Source organism: Amblyomma maculatum, chromosome 9 (genome assembly GCF_055883805.1).
Source record: "Amblyomma maculatum isolate TAMU_Amacu chromosome 9, ASM5588380v1, whole genome shotgun sequence".
NCBI lineage: Eukaryota > Metazoa > Arthropoda > Arachnida > Ixodida > Ixodidae > Amblyomma > Amblyomma maculatum.
Genome location: NC_139352.1, coordinates 127,089,675 through 127,104,381, shown reverse-complemented (window position 1 = coordinate 127,104,381; position 14,707 = coordinate 127,089,675). Strand labels below are relative to the sequence as shown.

Genomic DNA, 14,707 nt, shown 5'->3' with positions numbered 1-14,707 from the left:
ATTGGTTCCCATTGGAAATGTACAGCGCAAAAAGACACGAGGCGAAAAGAAGACGGATAGACGTACGCTGACTCGCAACTAAATTTATTGGAAAGAAACACATTTTTATACGTCTTTCAAGCGATTACAAGAAGCCTATAGCACTTGCGCGAAGCCCATTGCAAGGGGCCAAAACATATCATACGTCATAAACACCGGATGATAGATTTTTGGGGGATGTTTTCCTACCATCTCCCGTGAAAACTAAGGCCAAGATTATGAATTATCCAGAAACGACTCCTCTTTATCTACTAATATAACCGAAGGCTGGCTTAAACATTGCGACTGTCTTTTTCGGATCAAGTAGGCTTCCATAAGCTCTCTTGTTGTTTTATCTCGGTGTCGAAATAAAATCTTAGTGTTCGCAACTAAAGGGCGGCAGATTTTTGTTTTCTTGCTCTTTTCATCTTTTACACAGCTGCGACAGTTCTTCTTGTGTCTTTTTGCGCAGTATTTTTCCAATATGAACAATCTATCCGGTAAATGCGAAGAAAGGGATCAGCTGGTGCCGCTGACGTAGACACACCATTGTGACTAGAAAGCAAGACATAGCCAAGCCAAATAAACAATAAATAAATAAACAAGATTAATAAACTGCTCTGGTTACTATTCCACCATGGTTTCAACTTCACTCAGAAATGTCCTGTTATCTTTTTATTTATTTTTCATCTCAGTAGCGACATTCATAAGTTTGTTACTCACAGCCGATGTTACCCGTTGACAAACAAGCTAAACTTTTCGAGTGATATTTCTGCTGGTGATGTTTTATAGTTCTGGCTACTTCTAGCACCTTGGTGGTAAGCTGGCTACATTCACAATGACGTGGCGCTTTTTTTTTTTTTTACTTGAGTTCGTGTAGTGTTACGAGACACAGAACTTTTTCCAGAGTTGGGAATCGCTAGCTGCGGCGCCACGTCACATCGCGATGGCACTTTGCAATCGCTGCAAACGCAGTTCGCAAATAATACAAGAAAGTTGCGAAAGTGTGTTCAGTGTGTGGTGGTCCATCAGGGAAATGCAGTATGTAAATGAAAGCGATAATAACGCTTATGCTAAAGGATATATATTTCCTTTTTGCCATTTTATCCGTAGGATGCCTAGGTCGAAATAAGGTCTGGTTAGAAAATGGGATTGTATATTCTGCTTATAAGGGACCCTCTGATATTAGAGATAAAAAACCTTCTCCCCAGTGCACGTATCTTATAAAACGGTTCAACTGTAGTCGTAAGATTTGCAAAATGAGTCTCCAGGAGGTTGAGAGTGATGCACCCCGGGAAAAATAGGACGCAGTGACACACAGTGTGACATGTCTCTCCGCGTAGGGGCTGTATATTTTCGTTCTGTAATATCAACTAGCCCAAAGCGCCACCTTAGTAAACTCAGATTTACACCCCTGATCAGAAGCCAAATTAAAGTTTATTAAAAGATTTACGCAGTCAATGATGCTGAAAGCAGGGATACCGGGTGTTTGGAGAAGCATCTTTTCGTGAAGGCATTAAAGCGTCTAACGGACCAATGTCAAAAATCATTCAGGGGAGCTGCAGGCTGCCGCTAAGATTTTATATTTGCTTTCGCCTCCCTTTGCTGCGCCTGAGTGACCCAGCTGTTTCATCGACGTAATGCTAGTACGAGATTTGTGTCCGGAACTTAACTTTTCTGATATGAACCAACCATCACGGATAGCTACGCTCTTCATGAATTTTGTGACGGGGGTGAGACACTCCGGTACAAGCTGAAGAAACAACGTTTTGTTAGACGATGTCTCTCGCTTTGTGCACGCTGAGCGTTCGTGAAATGAGCGGCCAGCAGTGACAAAAAACACTCTCGAAGTTTTTCGTGAAGATTGGCTTTAGCGGACTGTGGTAGAAACACGATCTTTAAGTTTAAGAACTCAGGTTGCGGAATTGCCGACAGACCAGAGTAAGCATAATCCCCCCATAGACACCACCACCACTGCTCTCGCAAAAAGCTACACACAGCACGAGTAGGATTATTTCTTGCTTCTTTTACATAGTTGTCAAACAGACACATGTACCATTGCTTGAGTTCGATTGATCAATTTTAATTTAATTGCTCCAACGACAACATAAGCATGTAAACTTAATTCACTATTCCCGTACGACAGACATTGCGTCATTACTCTGTTGCGCTGAAACAAAACATGTCGTCGGTTTAAAATATAAGCTGCACTTTTCATAACTCCAGTGCTGTGTAGTCTTAAATTTACAATACAATGTTTTTCTGAAGTTAACCGCAATGCTGCGTGGTGCTAGAAGTAATTTTGGCACTGTGTCGCCAAGTGCCGTCCGCGGATCCCTCGGTTGAGGGAAAAGGAGGGGAAACTTTTGGCGTCGGGGTACAAATGTCTTTCCTTCCGCGCGCGCGCCGTCTTTCTTCCCCTTCTCTGTGTTTATGAGCGCCTCATCCCTGCTGAGTCGGTCTGCAGATGTTCCGGCCTTGAGCGCGAGAAGCATCCAACAAAGGGGGCGAACAGAAAAAAAACAACAAAAAAAAAAACACATAGACGGAAACCTGCGAGCAGTGTTTCGGAATGTACGCTCGCTGGCAAGTGCTAGTTTGTTTTCTCGCGGATCCTAACTGTTGGGCGTAAGCCTGGTGGGAGGAGGCGTAGTTTTATTTTTGTCCGTTTTGTAAAGTGGAGTCTCACATTTCAGCTGGTTCGCAGTGGGCGGTGAATTGACTTCTATTTTCAATATTTAGAATCTTGTTCGAATATTATTTGTTATGGCTGTCGCTGGTCTCAGTGCCTGTTTGCCTCAGGCTTTGCGCATGTTCTCCGGGGTATGTATTGCGTTCTGGACGAGGTTGGTGCAATGGCTGTACTGCGTGGCCGAGAACGATTCCGTCAGATAGATAACGTAGCCCTGACGAACATTTCTTGAGCTTTGACGCTGGTCACCTTACATGAGCTTCTGGTTTTGCGCGAGTCTAACAGTATACAAGCTTGAATTCGGCTTTGCATGCACGAGTTGGAATGTTTAGTTGCACATGGTCCTATTTTGAGTCATTCCTGTCATGTTATCGTTATGTTGACAATGTTGTACAGCTTGAAGTGATGGTTGCATAGTGTTTTGTGAATGTTAGTCGAAGTAACTGTCATGCGAGTGTCATTGAGAACGGAGGCAAGGCGGCAAGGCTCATTGCTGCATCTAGTGCAGTGAGTGTTGTGCTGGTCTTTAACGACCGTTGCTGTGCTTATTAACACACGAAGAATTTACGAAGTGGAGCATGAGATCATATTCTGCTTGACTGAGAGCGTAAGTGCGTGGTGAATTCTGAATGTGTGCCTTGAGCTTGCTCTCCGCCCTCAACTCTCGCGGTGTGGGTAAAAAGCACTTACACCTGCGTGCGCGCTCATTGCCATCAGGCCGGTGCATTCCCAATCTAAAGGGGTCTTATTCCTGACCAACGATATTCACGTAGTCGCAAAGTGACGGATGCCCATTCCGAGAATGAAACGGAAAAAATAATTGTGAAAAAGTAAAAAGTAAAGCTTTCTAGTGCGGTGCTGTGAGCTCGGCAGGCACAGGAAAGGCAAACTGAGGACTGCCGGCCTATTTTTGGCCGCCAAGTGGATGTTGGCCGTCTACGTGGATTTTTCGGTGTGGCGCTCAGGGACCGCTTCAGCGGGAAGCTTTCTTCCATTCTGTTCATTATTCGTTACAGCCTGCCCTGCCAGACTCCCTTATACGATGGTTATCGCGAGTACGTTTTCAGGGCTGTCTTTCCTGACAATTACCACGGCGAAAAACCAGCCATTTTCAAGCGTAAGCACCGTAATCTGAACGCAAATACCTCCATAATACAGCTCGTCAGAGTGCTGTTATTACTTAGTGAGCTCTACCGGTCTAGTAGATCTCATTACGCCTTAAAGGATGCTACATACAGTCTACCTCAGGGGTCTTTTCTGGCGTCTTTATTTTTATTAATACATAGCAACACTATTTTTCATAAAGTTTCACGCAAAATTCGCTTGTACGCACAAGACTGCACCATGTGCAGCCCGACACTCAACGAATAAAACATTTGCGGCATACAGTAAACGATCTAGACAGCTTCCACCAATTGACGCGTTATGGGGAAATGGACATCCAAATGAAATAAATGCAAATATACTCACTTGACTAGAAACCGTATATCAAGAAGCTCAACATACGATTTCAATTCCAATCCTTTGGAAAAAGCTTCCGAATCTAAATTAATGGGCGTGCATACTGAATTATGACATTTCATGGAGAACTAATGTCGAATATTTAACTAGCAAAGCATACAGGATATTGAATTTCTTGGCAAAAAATTTCACACAGCCTGAGCTGTAAAAGAGCTGCTGTACCTCCCACTTATTACACCATTTCTTAATAGTGTCAGCACAGTGTGACATCCGCGTACGGTAACATTATCAGACTCTCAGAACGCACACAGAACCGTGTAGCCGTTTTTTTTTTTTTTTTTTTTTTTTTGTTAATGGTTACAATTTTCAACACAACGTTTCAGCAGTGATGGAATCTTTTGGCTGGGAATTTTATAGCACTGCTATTAGTAGGCGGATTTGTTGTGTTTTGATAAAACTGGGATCGATAAAGCTGTGTAGGCTGCTACTAGATCTACCAAGAATTAAACTCCCAACCAAACTTCTGAAATGCTTTGCTGAAAATTGTAGAACAAAGCCGGTTACGCGGTTTACGCGTTCTAAGATATCTGATAATGTAGCCATACATGAATCCCACACGGCGCTGACATATTTAACAATCGATGTAATATATGTGTGAGGTGCAGCCGATATTTTACATGTAAGGCGGTGTGAAATTTTCATTAAGGTATTCAATACTATGTGTGCTTTGCTAGTTGCATATTCTATATGAATTCTCCATGAAATGTACTCTCTAATATACACTCTAGGGCATTTAAATTCGGAAGATTTTTCCAAAACATTGGAATTTAAACAGTATGCCGAGCTTCTTGGATTACGTTTTTTAGTCAGTGGAACATATTTGCATTCATTTCAATTAAGCGTCCATTTCTCCGTGATGCGTCATTGGTGATGCTTTCTAGATTGTATAGATCGGTAGAGCTCAGTAAATAACAATATCACTCTGATGAGTTGTATTATGAAAGCATTTGTTTTCAGCTTACGTTGCTTACGTTTGAAAATGGCGTGGTTTTTCATTGTGGTAATTGTCAGGAAAGACAACTGTAGAAATGACGCGCTGGGACCACCGTTTAAGCGAGTCACGCAGGGCAGGCTGTGAGTAATAATGACGAAAAAAATGAAACAAAGCTTCCCGCTGAAGATGTCTCTGGGCGCCGCGCCAACAAATCCATGTGGACAGCCAACATCCACTTGGATACCAAAGATAGGTCGGCATGCAGTCCTCAGTTCGCCTCTTCTGTGCGGCCCGACTGCCAACCACAATGCACTAGAAAAGCTTGCTTCTTTCTTTTTTCGCCATTATTTTTTCCGTTTCTTGCTAAAAAAGTAGCACGGCCATCGGACACTTTCTTACTGCATGAACCTCACTGGTCAAGAACAAGATACTATTATATTGAGAATACACCGTCTTGATGCTGATGATGAGCGCCTCGCAGGTGTAAGTGTTTTTTACTCACGCAGCGCAGATTCGGGGTGGAGCATGCCCAAGGCACACAGTCAGAATTCTCCACGCACTTACGCTCTCAATCAAGCGGACAATGTCCGCATGCTCCATGTTTTAAATTATCTGCGAGTTAGAAATCACAGCGACGGCCATTAAAGATAGCACCACAGTCGCTGCACTCGCTGCACATGGATGCAGCAATGAGTCTTGCCGCCTAGCCTGTTACCCGTTCTCAATCACACCCTCTTGGCACTTATTTCGACTTAGTGCAAGCATTTACAAAACACTACGTAACCAGCACCTCAGGCCTTAAAGCACTGCCAACATGTTGATAACATGAGATGATTATTCAAAATAGAACCGCGTGGATCGAAAACGAGAAATAAACATTCTAACTGTATATGCAAAGCCGAAGTCAAGCTTTGACAGTGTCGGACTTGCGCAAGACCAGAAGCTCATGAAAGGTGACCAGCGTCAAACTTCAAGAAAAGTCCGTCGGGGCTACGTTATATATATGATGGAATCGTTCTCAGCCACGCAGTACCGCCATTGCACCAACCTCGTCCAGCACGCACTGCACACCATGCAAGGAGCACGTGCGCAAGCCCTGGGGCAAGAAGGTGAGACCAGCGACAGCCATCACAAACAAAATTCGAACAGTACTCTAGATATTGAAAGTAGCAGCCAACTGAACGCCTACTGTGCGCTTACTGAAGAGCAAGACTCTACAAAAAAGAACAAAACTAAAATAACGAAAACACCGACCCTCGCCCAACAAGTTTACGCCCAACTGTAGGATTCGTTTGAAAACGTGCCCTTCCCAACATGCGCATATTCCGAACCGCTGCTCGCAGGTTTCCCTCTCTCTTTTTTTTTTTTCGCCCCCTCTGGGGATGCCTCTCGCGCACAAAGCCTGAGCATCTGTAGACCGACCCGGCAGGAACAAGGCGCTAGCAAGCCAAGAATGACAGCGCGCTCGGAAGAAAAGGGCTTTGTACTCCGACCCAGTCCCCTACTTTTCCCAGAAACAAGGCACCCCCGGACGACACTTGAAGAGAGGGTGGTGGTGGTGGTAGTGGTTGATTTATTATTTTTTAAAAATAATCAAAAAGAAGGAAAAGAGTATTGCCGGCCGCGGCAACTGCTATCTAACAAACTGAAGCACTTGAGCTGCGGCCGGCGGGAAGGAAAAGGGGATAGGGAGAGGATAGCAAGGGGAAGTTGAGAGGGGAGCGATAGGAAGAAAGGACAGGGGAGCTTTTTTACATTATTTACAAAATAAAGACGCTCAACGAGTTCGCATCGCTCGCGCGCAAGTGTCCGAGCACTGTCCACAAATGTCTGCGCGCGAGCGGCCTCTGCAATTGTTTATAAAATATATACACATATATATGCAATATCATTGATGTATATACATAGTCGCGCGCACGTAGCGTCCTGTCGCAGACAGATCGCGCGCGCGACACAATGCACCAGCTGCCGGGGTGGGGCGCCCGGCAGCATACGTCCAAGGTAGCACACACGGAGCGTTCAGGTCACGCACGCACTACCTGGCGAAGAGCAAGCGAGGCTTCAAGCCCGCCCGCTCGATGAACGCACAGAGGCTCACCATTGCCCTGTCACGGGTGCGCGCACTGCCTCGCGGCCACAGGAGCGTCTCGATGCTGTCCGGGATGATTCCGAGCGCCCTATAAGCCGCGAGCATCTCGCGACGTGGCTCTGCGGATGCGGTACAGCGAAGCAGCATGTGCTCCAATGTCTCCACTGCACCGCAATCACCACACACGTCGCTCGACGATAGTCCGTGGCGCACCCGTCTTACCCCGGGCCACGCGCAGCCGACGCGCACTCGGATGAGCATTGCACGCTGTAGGCGCGACAATGAGCGCGCGCCGACAGCAGGGATGCGCTCTCCTCGCGCGATGCGTGGGTCCGGGTGTTGCTACTTGAAGAGAGGGAAAATTACTTCTTTAGCCTCACGCAGCTTTGGGATTAACTTCACTGTAACCTTGTATTGTAAATTTAGGACTACATACCACTGGAGTCATGAAAAGTGCAGCCTACATTTATACAAGCGACATGCTTTGATTCAGCGGAACATAGTAATGACGTAATGTCGTAGGGGAAAACTGAATTAAGTTTACATGCTTATGTTGTCATTGGAACCGTTAAATTAAAATTGAACAATTGAACGCAAGCAAGGGTACATGCATCTGTTTGAAACTATGTAGAAGAACTAAGGAATAATCCTACTCGTGCTCTGTGCAGCTTTTTGCGAAAGCAGTAGTGGTGGTGTCTATGGGGGGGGGGGGGGGGGGGATTATCCTTACTCTGGTTTGTCGGCTATTCCGCGACTTGAGTACTTAAACTTGAAGGTCGTGTTTCTACCACAGTCCGCTAAAGCCAAAGTTTCCGAAAAACTTCGAGAGTGTTTTTTGTCACTGCTGGCCGCTCATTTCACGAACGCTCAGCGTGCACGAAGCGAGCGACGTCGCTTAACAAAACGTTGTTTCCTCAGCTTGTACCGGAGTGTCTCACTCCCGTCACAAAATTCATGAAGAGCGTAGCTATCCGTGATGGTTGGTTCATATCAGAAAAGTTAAGTTCCGGACACAAATCTCGTACTAGCATTACGTCGATGAAACAGCTGGGTCACTCAGGCGCAGCAAAGGGAGGCGAAAGCAATTATAAAATCTTAGCGGCAGCCTGCAGCTCCCCTGAATGATTTTTGACATTGGTCCGTTAGACGCTTTAGTGCCTTCACGAAAAGATGCTTCTCCAAACACCCGGTATCCCTGCTTTCAGCATCATTGACTGCGTAAATCTTTTAATAAACTTTAATTTGGCTTCTGATCAGGGGTGTAAATCTGAGTTTACTAAGGTGGCGCTTTGGGCTAGTTGATATTACAGAACGAAAATATACAGCCCTACGCGGAGAGACATGTCACACTGTGTGTCACTGCGTCCTTTTTTCCCGGGGTGCATCACTTCTCAACCTCCTGGAGACTCATTTTGCAAATCTTACGACTACAGTTGAACCGTTTTATAAGATACGTGCACTGGGGAGCAGGTTTTTTATCTCTAATATCAGAGGGTCCCTTATAAGCAGAATATACAATCCCATTTTCTAACCAGACCTTATTTCGACCTAGGCATCCTACGGGTAAAATGCGCAAAAATGAAATGTATATCCTTTAGCATAAGCGTTATTATCGCTTTCATTCAGATACTGCATTTCCTTAATAGAACACCGCACACTGAACACACTTCGCAACTTTCTTATATATTTGCGAACTGCGTTTGCAGCGATTGCAAAGTGCCATCGCGATGTGACGTGGCACCGCAGCTAGCGATTCCTAACTACGGAAAAAGCTATGTGTCTCGTAACACTACACAAACTCAAGTAAAAAAAAAAAAGCGCCACGATATTGTGAATGTAGCCAGCTTACCACCAAGGTGCTAGAAGCAGCCGGAACTATAAAACATCACCAGAAGAAATATCACTCGGAAAGTTTTGCATTTTTTTCAAAGGGTAACATCAGCTTTGAGTAACAAACTTGTGAATGTCGCTACTGAGACGAAAAATAAATAAAACGCCAACAGGGCATTTCTGAGTGAAGTTCAAACCATATTTGTATAGCAATCAGAGAAGTTTATTTGTCTTGGCTAAAACAGAACCACTTGTGATATGTTGTTTTTTTTTGGTCTTGGCTTTGCTATTTCTTGCTTTCTAGACCAATGGTTTGTTTACGTCAGCAGCACCAGCTGATCGCTTTCTTCGCATTTACCGGATAGATTGTAGTTTATACTGAAATGCAACGTATTTCATTCCCGCTGTATTTGTTCTTCTATCTAGCGGACACAACATCTACAGTACATCCTAATAGGCAGCTCCAATAAAAAGAAAAAAAAATTGCGGTTTAGCTCTAGTTAACCCTAGTTGAATTGCGAAAGCAACGGCGGAAGCTTCTTTCTACATTATTTGCCTATCACGATCTGTAAGTGTAAGGTGCTACATTATTGGGGACGCTTAAGCTCATTCTTTAAGGGTATGAATGAGCTCTGAGTGAGCTCTGAATATCACGTTCCAGGTAGAAATTATCGAATTCTTGGAAAATCAACATTTATGCACTCTGTGTACCGTCGTACAGATTCCATATCTGCTCTGATGGCGTCCAACAACATTCACGCGCTCCACTCAAGGAGAAAGTTCTTACGCCAAAAAAAGTTTTGTACTTGCTATAGAATCAGGTAACAGCGCAAAAAAAAAAAAAAACATAGACGGGACACAAGAGCAAGAACACACAACGAGATCTGCTGTGTGTTCTTGCTCTTGTGTTCCATCCATGATTTTTGCGCTGTTACCTGATGATGCGTTCCTGGCGGGCTCTGGCTTTCGGGTAAGTCCGAGCATGTGCAGTGCTCGAAACCCCCATCCGCGTGGAACAGGGATGCGAACACAGTGTGCGGGTGGCATTCTTCGCTTGTTCTTGTTTTTTGCACAAAGTTTTGAATAACGTAATTAGTGCATATATAGTTCTGCGCTTGCTTTTCTCCGTGTTATTCTCCTACTAACCTCTTCAGTCTCTTTTATTTACCATTGACCGCAGCTCAGGTGCTTGCGGAGTAAAACAGCAGCTTCTACGGTCGACAAACACATTTTTTTTTTCGTGTTTATCCTTCTGTGTAACAGCCGCTTCAGAACCTGTAGCGGTTCCTGAGGCTTTCAGTGCCGTGAGTGAATTGCCGGCGCAATGACTGTCAGTCACCAATTAAGCTCCTGTTCTAAACAAAGCTTTCCACTGAAAATGTACTCTGCTTTCCGCTTGTAAAAAGCGAACGTTCGGACCGGTCCTCTTTGGGTTGTCGCGACTGCTACTGAACAAACAGATTCTCTCATTGTTCAGCACTAGAGCAACAATGCAGGCCTTCCGCCCTCTCCAAACGGTCTTACCCTCTTTCTGCCTGACTATTAAAAAAAGACAGAAGAAAACGGAGATGTCTGTCTCCGCAAAGTGGGGTTCGGACACTTGGGCCACTGCGGGCAGGGGAATTGCTTTTTTCTTGGAAGCGTGTATTCGCACATTGTGAGATTCCCTGCTGAACGCATGGTAAAGGGGCTTATCCTCAGGTCTTGGTTTATTCTTTTTTTTTTTCGCTTTAAAACCCGGCTACGCCCGTCACAGGCACCAGAACAAAGAGCACCATACTGTCGCTTTTTTCTTCCCTGCATCACCGTTCGTTTTGTCAGTTCTATGTGACTGACATGGCTGCCTGACTTGGCCTTCCCGATGACATATTGATGTATGACACCAAGAGTCAGGACAAATGCGCGAAGAGAACGAAGAGTGCAGCGTTCGAGTGCTTTAAGTAGGCACGATTTACTGCCCAGTTTTTATGGGTGGAGAGGGGCGCTTCATGTACACATACGGAGAAACGAAATGGGACATGGGGCTGAATCGTGCTTTTGGGAGTAGCGAACGTGCAATGTGTATATTTAGATCCTCTAAAGAAGCATTCTAAGCTACACACGCCTGCCCTCCTTGCTCATAGCGTAGCACAGGCGGCGCACTAAATTTGAGACCAAGAAGAAAACTCTCTCTCGTCTGTGCAGTGGATAAATAAACATATATATATATATTAGGCTGCAGGGCCGCGCGACAAACACACACACACACACACACACACACACACACACACACACACACACACACACACACACACACACACACACACACACACACACACACACACACACACACTTGCGATGCCGAAAGCTAAATATCTAAAGTCAGTGAGACTGCGGAGACGTCTCCGGCGAGGGAAAATACACCAATCAGGTACAGCAGGACTGAAGATATATGGAAGAAAGCACTCCTGTCAGGCAAAAAAGGCGCCAAAACTACGCCCGAGGTTATTTAAGAGGGCCTGACTCCTTTGTCCGCTTATTCCTGCATGTGATAGTCTGCCGTTCTGTGCCGTTGTTTCTGCACCATCTGGGGAGCTCTAGCCACAACATTTGAAACTCTCAAGGATATTGCTACATTGTCCGACATAAGCTGCATCTGTATAAACCGTGAGCATATTTATATTCAAATTACGTCAACTTTTGCTGACTGATATTCCTTGCTAAAGTGCGGATGATGCACGGTCATAACAATACGAAGACGGCTCGCTAGTCCTGCCTGCGCATATATTCAGCTCGCTGTGTAAACCGTCACCGTCAGCGCTGCCTGAATCTAAGGCCACCATCTCCCACCTATAAACACCGGATCACCGCAGTGGCGTCGGCTTCCAGGCTCAGCCTCAAGACCGTCGGGTGAGCGGGGGCATCAAGCTCTGATTAAGTCTGCTGCTGGCCCTATTTCGTGTGTGATTCCTGCTCTCTACCCCGAAAAGAGCCCTATAACCGGGATATCACAGTTATATGGCGACCTCAAGAATTGATCCTTCGGTCGGCGAGGTATGTGCCGCCATCAAGACATTTGAGACTGAGCAAGCATTCCTCCGCGAGCTTAGGCTTACCCCCGAATCAACTGTAAGCCGGCCATCCCGAGCCAGTAGCCAGGGAGGCCGCCCTGCAAATTCGGAGTACTGGGGTGTCTGTAAAGACCTTACCTTTAATCCCGACAAGCCTTCCTGCGAAGGAGAAGTGGTGACATTTAACAGGAAAGCCAAAAATGGAATGCGGCCAAGTTTTAGATGTAATAGGTGCCGCAAGCAGCTTTCACAGCTTCATGGCACCGGTGTGCTTCGAGGGGTACAAGGCCAAGAGTCTTTTCTTGCCTGTACAGACCGTTTGGGACGTCCAAATGTAAAGTTGTCAAGGCGAGACATAATTTGGATCACCTACTGTATGGCGAAAGAACTGACATCCAGACAGACCCGGGAGCTCGTGCTCAAAGATTTCGAGCTTCACAACGATGCCCGCACAGACTGGCGAAACTATACCCGGGAAGTGCTGCAGCAGGAGCTTCTCCAGCGGCCTCCCATGGGAGGAGTTGGCGAAAAGGTTCAAATCGATGAATGCCTCTTGCGTGGAAAGCGGAAAGCCAACAGAGGAAGGCTTCTATCCGGCGACAATGTTCCTCCAAGGCACCGGAATAACTACGGTGGTGTCGCCGATAAGGGTCCGTGGGTGTTTGGGATAGTGTGGTCCCAGACTGAAGAGCTTCGCCTCTTCAAAGTTGACAAGAGGGACGCAGTTACTTTAGGCCCTATCATCGCGGCCAACATCAAGCCAGGAACTACAGTTTACAGTGATGAATGGGCCGCGTACAACTGTATTCCGACCCTTCAGGACCCAACCGGAGTTCCCCTGAATCACAACTGGCACACGGTGAACCACACCATCCATTTTGTCGACCCCACGACCGGAGCAAACACTCAGCGCATTGAAAGCGCATGACAAAAAATCAAGCGCAAGCTAGTGCGCAACGGCCAGAAGACGTCATCGGCTCTTCTGGAGTCGCACCTCTACTGGCATTGGTCCACGGCCGCACGAAGTGTTCAGACCCTTTTCTGCGCCTAATGGAAGCCATCGCAAGATGCTGTAAAGGACCCTGGCTTCGCCGCTGATCTATTTGCTTCGAAGTCGGGGCAAACAACGCTGGCTTCAGCACCTACTGTCACAATTTTTTAACCGGTTCCTATCGGAGCCACCAAGAGATGTCTAGGCAGAGTCGTCGCTGTCCGCTCCGGCCCCACCCTCTCTCTTTTACAAGTCGAGGTTATGTAACGCCAGCCGGAAAACTGGTAAGGCTACTATAAGCGCCGTCGAGGTTATGTAACGCCAGCCGGAAAACAGGTAAGGCTACTATAAGCGCCGTCGAGGTTATGTAACGCCAGCCGGAAAACAGGTAAGGCTACTATAAGCGCCGTCGAGGTTATGTAACGCCAGCCAGAAAACAGGTAAGGCTACTATAAGCGCCGTCGAGGTTATGTAACACCAGCCGGAAAACAGGTAAGGCTACTATAAGCGCCGTCGAGGTTATGTAACGCCAGCCGGAAAACAGGTAAGGCTACTATAAGCGCCGTCGAGGTTATGTAACGCCAGCCAGAAAACAGGTAAGGCTACTATAAGCGCCGTCGAGGTTATGTAACGCCAGCCGGAAAACAGGTAAGGCTACTATAAGCGCCGTCGAGGTTATGTAACGCCAGCCGGAAAACAGGTAAGGCTACTATAAGCGCCGTCGAGGTTATGTAACGCCAGCCGGAAAACAGGTAAGGCTACTATAAGCGCCGTCGAGGTTATGTAACGCCAGCCGGAAAACAGGTAAGGCTACTATAAGCGCCGTCGAGGTTATGTAACACCAGCCGGAAAACAGGTAAGGCTACTATAAGCGCCGTCGAGGTTATGTAACGCCAGCCGGAAAACAGGTAAGGCTACTATAAGCGCCGTCGAGGTTATGTAACGCCAGCCGGAAAACAGGTAAGGCTACTATAAGCGCCGTCGAGGTTATGTAACGCCAGCCGGAAAACAGGTAAGGCTACTATAAGCGCCGTCGAGGTTATGTAACGCCAGCCGGAAAACAGGTAAGGCTACTATAAGCGCCGTCGAGGTTATGTAACACCAGCCGGAAAACAGGTAAGGCTACTATAAGCGCCGTCGAGGTTATGTAACGCCAGCCGGAAAACAGGTAAGGCTACTATAAGCGCCGTCGAGGTTATGTAACGCCAGCCAGAAAACAGGTAAGGCTACTATAAGCGCCGTCGAGGTTATGTAACGCCAGCCGGAAAACAGGTAAGGCTACTATAAGCGCCGTCGAGGTTATGTAACGCCAGCCAGAAAACAGGTAAGGCTACTATAAGCGCCGTCGAGGTTATGTAACGCCAGCCAGAAAACAGGTAAGGCTACTATAAGCGCCGTCGAGGTTATGTAACACCAGCCGGAAAACAGGTAAGGCTACATTAAGCGCCGTCGAGGTTATGTAACACCAGCCGGAAAACAGGTAAGGCTACTATAAGCGCCGTCGAGGTTATGTAACGCCAGCCAGAAAACAGGTAAGGCTACTATAAGCGCCGTCGAGGTTATGTAACACCAGCCGGAAAAC

General features: G+C 46.5%; 1 pseudogene; it reads left to right on the top strand.

The window, feature by feature from the left end:
• The first annotated feature begins 12,453 nt into the window (after nt 1-12,453).
• Nucleotides 12,454-13,185, top strand: LOC146180348 (uncharacterized; annotated as a pseudogene).
• Nucleotides 13,186-14,707: the final 1,522 nt, after the last annotated feature.